Source organism: Siniperca chuatsi, linkage group LG8, assembly GCF_020085105.1.
Source record: "Siniperca chuatsi isolate FFG_IHB_CAS linkage group LG8, ASM2008510v1, whole genome shotgun sequence".
Lineage (NCBI taxonomy): Eukaryota > Metazoa > Chordata > Actinopteri > Centrarchiformes > Sinipercidae > Siniperca > Siniperca chuatsi.
The window spans coordinates 6,988,505-6,995,175 of record NC_058049.1 but is presented as its reverse complement, the minus strand read 5'-3'; the positions used below and the strand labels follow the sequence as shown (position 1 = coordinate 6,995,175).

Sequence of the window (6,671 nt, the reverse complement as noted above, 5' to 3'; positions counted from 1 at the left end):
ACTGATTAGAATTTGGTTGTCAAAGTTCAAGATCACTGTGACCTCAAAATGACCTTGACAAACACATCTTTGGCCATAACTCAAGAATTGCAATTATCATAACAAAATTTAACACAGATGTTTAATGGGATAGAACAATGATATGATGACATGTTTTATCCAAAAAGTCAAAGGTCATCTTCACTGTGATCCCATACTGTCCTGGGAAAACACTTTTTTGATCATTATTCAGCACCATAAGTGTCATTGTTTGAGTGTTTATGTATGTTATTCTCCTTGTTCTCCTTCCCTCATGTGTCTTGTGGTTTTACTTCCTGCTTCTGATTGTTTGCCCTGCCCTGATCTGTTTCACCTGTGTCTCGTTGTCTGCCCTACCTGAGTGTATTTAAGTCTGTGTGTTTCTTTTGTTCGGTGTCTGATTGTCATTGTACCTATGTGTCAAGCTTTCGTAAAGTGTCCCGGCCTTGGTTTCCTTGTGTGTTCTTTTGGACTTATCTTTGGCTTCTCTTGGACCTTGCATGGATTTTGGACTTTGCCTGCTCCCTGTCTGAATTGTTTTGCCCCTGTTGGACTGCCTAAAGTCTGTAAGTATTTTGTATTATCATTAAATTGTTAAACTGAATTGGCCAATTCCAGATTTCACACACATGTTGACTGGGATGACACAACGAGTAAACAATAACCAGCACAGTACGGGCTTTCCTCCAACTCGTCCCTTCTGCCTTTCTCTTTCTGCCTCATCCTCAATTTTGAGTGTCATCGGAATCATGTGATTTCAAAAAACGTATTGGAGAGCACCTAGCTAATTGTGATCCTGTGAGTTTCACCTACATTTCATAGTCTTCCCATCTAAAAATGCCAGGAAAAAACAAAACGCCACATTTTGTGTAGCTATACGCTATGAGAATCCATCTTTACATAGTAGTCAAGTACCTGTTTAGCCAATAGCCTGCATCTGATAATCCTTCATTAATCAGTTTAACAATGTTAATTTACTGAAATCATATGTATTATCAATATAGTGATAACTTCCATTTACCCAAAAAATACACTTTCAAACTTTTATTCAATTTCTTCCAAATATTAACATATTATGAGTCTAGAAAGACATGGATGTAAACTGAAATTTGACTGGTTAGTGGAGGCATACAACCAACTAATTCTAGTTACTTCAGCAGGAATTGAATAAAAGTTTTAAAGTGGTATGGAAAAACAATGCCTCTAGGGAAGACACATTGAGCAAACTTCCAGGTGCTGCCTGTAGTATGTCAACCACAAAACCTGTTTTGTACCACAGAGACCTGGAAAGAGAGCCAGAACTCAAGGATACCTTTCACACATTGGAGAAGAGACTGGAGATGCTAAGAGGGGATAAGACATATCTATACACCAAGCTGTCAGAGACTGAAACTTGGCACAACATTGTTTCACTAGATTGCATTTGCAGTATTGAAAGGCTCTGATCTTTCTGCCCTGTTAAGATTAGGTTGTTTTTTTTACTTGAGGTAGCATATTAATCCAGGAATTTTATTAATTTATTTTATTTTTATATTTTGTGAAGTGGGTGGGGGTTGTGAGTGTGCATGCAAGGGTGCACTCATATGTGTGAGACACGACTTCCCACATCTAGGTGGTTGCTATGGAAACAATCCCACAAGTGCAAGAAACACTTAATCACTAAAGTGATTTGGGGCAGATTGAAAAATAAGTAGTTATTTCTCCGGACTTTTTTTTTTTTTACTAGACACTCGGGAAGCAACAGTTCATCAGTTCAGACTGACCATAAACAGAAACAATGGTACAATTAGCAGCCTAAGTGAAATGCCGTTTGCATGCAAGGTTAATACAGCAAGTGATGCAACATGTAGCACAGTCACTAAAACCGACAAAGACTTCAGCAATCTAAAATATTATTGTATATTCACATTATTTTTACACTTTTCAGTATATGATCTAAAATCACAAGTTTCTCCCCTACCTAAAGTAAAATTCAGCTAAATTTTAACTATTTGACTTCAAACAAAATGTGCCAGACCTCAGTATACAATAAATCTATTCTTCACCAGTTTTTCTTTTTAGAATGGTCATAAAGCTGTGTGTTCACCAAAATTATGTAGCAGAGTTTCTAGTATACATTAAATCATAGAAAAGGTTTCAGTTGTAGTCATGTGGACAATGTTTTCAAATTCAAGATGTTTCGGCTCCCATCCGGAAGTCATTCTCAATTGTGAAAATGGTTCGAGAAATTTAAGCTATTCACAACTGAGAGTGACTTCCGGATGGGAGCTGAAACGTCTTGAATTTGAAAACATTGTCCAGATGACTACAACTGAAACCTTTTCTACAATGGAACACTCCTGGACGAATGAGGGACTACACCATCTATACATTAAATCCTAAATTGCCTGCCACTCATTCACTTTCTGCTCCTGTTGCTTCCCCTAGTGTATGCATAAAGGAATGCACTCACAGCTCCAGTCTGATATCTTATTTATGATACTTTTTATCCCATTGTTATGCTTATACAGTATAATACACTTTTAACATTGACATTCCGGCATACTAAGTACTTAAGCAAAATCTCACTTCATTACTTATGTTTGGAAATGTTGAGAGCTGAGGAAAGGACGACTGAATAATTCTACTCAAAGAATGCATAATATACAAGAATTGTTGATATTAGCAGCATGTGTACTTGCTGTAAAGAGATAAACCAGTGGTAGATAAAAATGACTGCATGTTTGGGTTCACAATATTCCCACTCATCAAATGTCTGTTTCTCTTAAAGTGGTACATAATCAAGGTATGTTACTATTTTTTTTTTTTTCAGATTTTTCTTTAAAAATAAAGGGGATGACATGCAGCAAAGGGCGGCAGGTTGGATTCCACACCGGGCCGCTGTGGTAGGGACTCAGCCTTGCTGAGGCACGCACTGTACCAGGTGAGCTACCGGGGCGCCCCCTCAGATGATTTTAACTGCCTGACTGAATCACACAAATGTAACCCTGTCTGAACCCCAAAAGTGCTTTTATGATTGTAAAACATGCACACTTTAGTAGTTTATTTGTTCTCATTAATTATTTATTATTTATACTTTTTTGTGAATAAATTATTTAACTAAAGGTTTCATGAGTTTCCTTTGGCACTGTAGTGGGTCCTGCTGCCTTAAAGAGCTGCAGAATGACATAATGGACCAAAGTCTTTCCATCTTGTTTATAATAAAACTTTTACCTTGGAATTCTGGGACATTTTGGCACGAAAATAATAGACAATGAGTATAATTTCAAAAGATTGGTTATTTCAGTGTACACCTATGAGCAACAATCCAAAAAAATTGAAATGGTTGTTGCCATTATCTTCCCAAACAATCCACATGACCATTTTTACAACTTCTAAGGTTTGTTATACGTCACAAGGGAAGGTTTGTGGTCATGGTTATAAAAAAAAAAACTAAAGTTGAGTGTTGGCAACACAATTCAAATCATAGTCTCCAGTTTCAAAGTCGGACCCCTTGTACATCCAGCCATCGACCTTGACATCCTCCATAAGAGTTGTGCTGCTTCTGCCTTTGCTTCTGAGTGAGTCATTCCCACAATCACAAGAGGTCAGGAAAAATTAAACAAAGGTTGCTTTAAGCATTTGAACAAATGACCAATGATATTCATCTGGTGAGGACAGTCTCAAAACTGGCTTTACCAAGAGATTCAATGTACACACTCTCAATGGCTTTCTAAAGACCTGCATAAATTAATAAACTCATTATTCATACATATCACAGGAATTGCACTTATTTTTATGTTTTGCTTTATATTCTCACATTCATCTGCATTCGTTATACCTGTATTAAATTTTGGTTCAAAGACCACTGAAGTCTGATTTCAGAATGCTCATTTTGTCCCTCGCTGTTTTAGCAAAACAGCTCCTTTCCTTCCTATAAAAGAGAAGCATTTCCCTCATTTAGCCACTAGAGGGCAGCAGAGTCACTCTCTTGAAATGACCCAATATCCTTCTCAGAACTTCAGTGCTGCCACCAACATAACCTCATTAATAAAATCAAGCTGCTCCTGAAGCAGCTTCAGTGAGTTTGTTCACTCCTGTAATGACTGGAGAGGATCACTTCACTCTGCCACATACCACTGACGAGTTCATTTAGCTGACATCTTAACGGTCTGTGGTACGCAGAAACAAAGGAGGCACATGTTTGTGTATCTAAAGTGGCTGGAAGATTTTAAAGCTCCACAAAGATTATCAGTTTTAGTTAGATTCTATTTGAAATTCTCTAGGGGGCACTGTTTTCCTGTGTTTATGGATGATACGTGTGCTCATATGTGACTTTTTTTGAATTGTAGAATTCAAGAATTGTACACTACTGTTCCCTACCAGAATGCAAATTATGTTTTTTTTCCTTTGTTACTGAAATGAACTAATCGCTGACTTGACCAGCAACTGAAAGTAAACAGGTATACAAACATCACCTAAGAAGACATGAAAACAAATTGTTGCAGTTTGCCTTTACAGTAAGCTTCAGCCACTATTTGAGTCAGTACAACAGCTTTTAAAATACAAACTAAGAATATTCTTGTTAAACATGTTCTTGGCTTGTGAGGCCGGAGACTACTGGGCATGACCACTAGACTGAACCCGCCACACCCCCCCGAGGCTGGTCTCAGTCATTTCCTTTTGGCCTGCTCTGTGCCTGCTCAGCCCGGGTCAGGCTGTTCCTGTTTGGATTCCTACAGGAATGGGTAACATTCACCATGGAAGATTTTGTTTGGATGTTGCCTCAGCCAAAATGGTGATACATTCTTTCCTCTTCCTTCATACAGGCTGAAGAGGTGAAGCCCCATCTGAAGACTCATATGAAGTGGAAGAAGGCATTTTCGATAGGAAGTCAAACATGCTGGTGGAAATTTATTCCATCATATTTTCAAAAGCCTTCCTCCGCTCTGTGAAGCACTGCCCGCATAGAGTCACTGTGTACTGTTACTGGAAAAATACACAATGTTTTTCAAAGAGTCTAGATCTTAAAAAGAAAACATTTATATTGTATAACAAGCTGTTGCCAGCCCCAGGTTTGTGTAACCAGATTATCACTGTTCACCATTTATTTGTATGTTCTATTTAGTTTATGTAGTATGCTTTTTAATATTGTCGTCATTCATTTTACAAGTTATATATAAATAAGATTGTATAAGGAAGTTCACAAGATGCGACTAAAAAAATTTTTTTTTAAAGTAAGGTCTACTTGTGATACGAATTTCATGCCATTTCCAGGGTCAAGAACGGACCTTCAAGCTTAATATAATTATTTCACTGCAAAATCATGTAATTTAATGATTAATTGGAATGTAATAAAGGCATTTTCATGGGACATGAAAAAAATCTGCAACATCAGTTTTTTATGCCAAGTGTTCCACCCACTGGATTTATATTACAGCTAGCTCATATTCAGGGTAGTTTACAATACAAGCTTTACACAAAAGTAATAGATTTAATCCAGTTGGGGGGCTCAAAGTCATAGTGACCTGAAGTACAGAATAATAGTGTTTTATTTCTTCTTCTAAGACTAGTCATAATTCATTTCATTGAAAAAAAAACCCAAACTGAACTCTGTCCCCTTCTCTTCTACAAAAGCTTGCTTTGTATGTCCTACGCATACTGTTATTGAGTCATCATATTCTATCTGTGACATTTCCTTTGAAAACAGTTGAGTCATCATTGCAGGGCAGTTTGCAAGACGCTAACAGTGTCTGGCAAGTTTAGATTTATGGCCTTTTTGGTTCTAAACAGAGCTGTGCTCTGACCAAGGCCAAGGTTTCCCAGTGCTCATTAAATGCACATGGCCTCTCCTCTATGTAGCATCTTCATCATAAAGACTAGCATGGCAGGACTAACTTTATTGCTGTAGCTGTTGTCTTGGTGGTTAGTTTGTGAAAACAAGTCGCTGTTGGGCAATAAATCAACCACAGTCGGAGCACTCAGCACTGTGCATATTAAAGGAATAAGCTGCAAAAATTTTCACATTAATAAATGTCTGTTTTTGTACTTTTTGTTTTATCAGACCATACCATAACAATTGTACTTAGCAGGTTCATGAAAACCAGTACATTCGCTATCCAAATACTGACAGAATGAGGAGATTCACATTTTCCAGAAACATTTTTAATGTTTTCTGCACAGGAAGTGATGTATGTTATGTTATGTGCAGTATAATTAGAGAGTATTAATTTGAAAAATAATACTTGATGGTAGAAGAGACATAAGATGCAGCAGTCTCTTTAACCAGGACAGTATTGTATGTTGGACCAGTGACAACAACATATAATTAATAAGTAAAAAATGTGAAACATGTGCTCCTATGCTTCATATGGCATATATTCAAGTATATGAAACAGTATATGAAACATGGTTATGGCTCAAACAACAACGCTGACAGTTGATAGGAGACGGTACATTAATCACAGTCTCAACTTTGTACACTGATTCCAGGATTCTCCCTAAAAAGTGTGTTCAAATTGAACACAAGACAAATTTTCAACTTGTATTCACACCAACAATGAGACATCACCTAATTGTCAGAAAAATATAAAATGGCTCATTGTTAGCTGTTGACTAATTTACTAATGCTGTTTTGTATAAGTGTACAACTTGGAAGCAGTGTGGGCAGTCAC

General features: G+C 37.2%; 1 long non-coding RNA gene across 1 annotated transcript; it reads left to right on the top strand.

Moving 5' to 3' along the window:
* The first annotated feature begins 402 nt into the window (after nt 1–402).
* On the top strand, nt 403–5,382 carry LOC122880200. Its single transcript, XR_006378864.1, has 3 exons — nt 403–584; nt 2,831–2,941; nt 4,827–5,382. It is a non-coding gene; the product is annotated as an uncharacterized LOC122880200 (long non-coding RNA).
* Nucleotides 5,383–6,671: the final 1,289 nt, after the last annotated feature.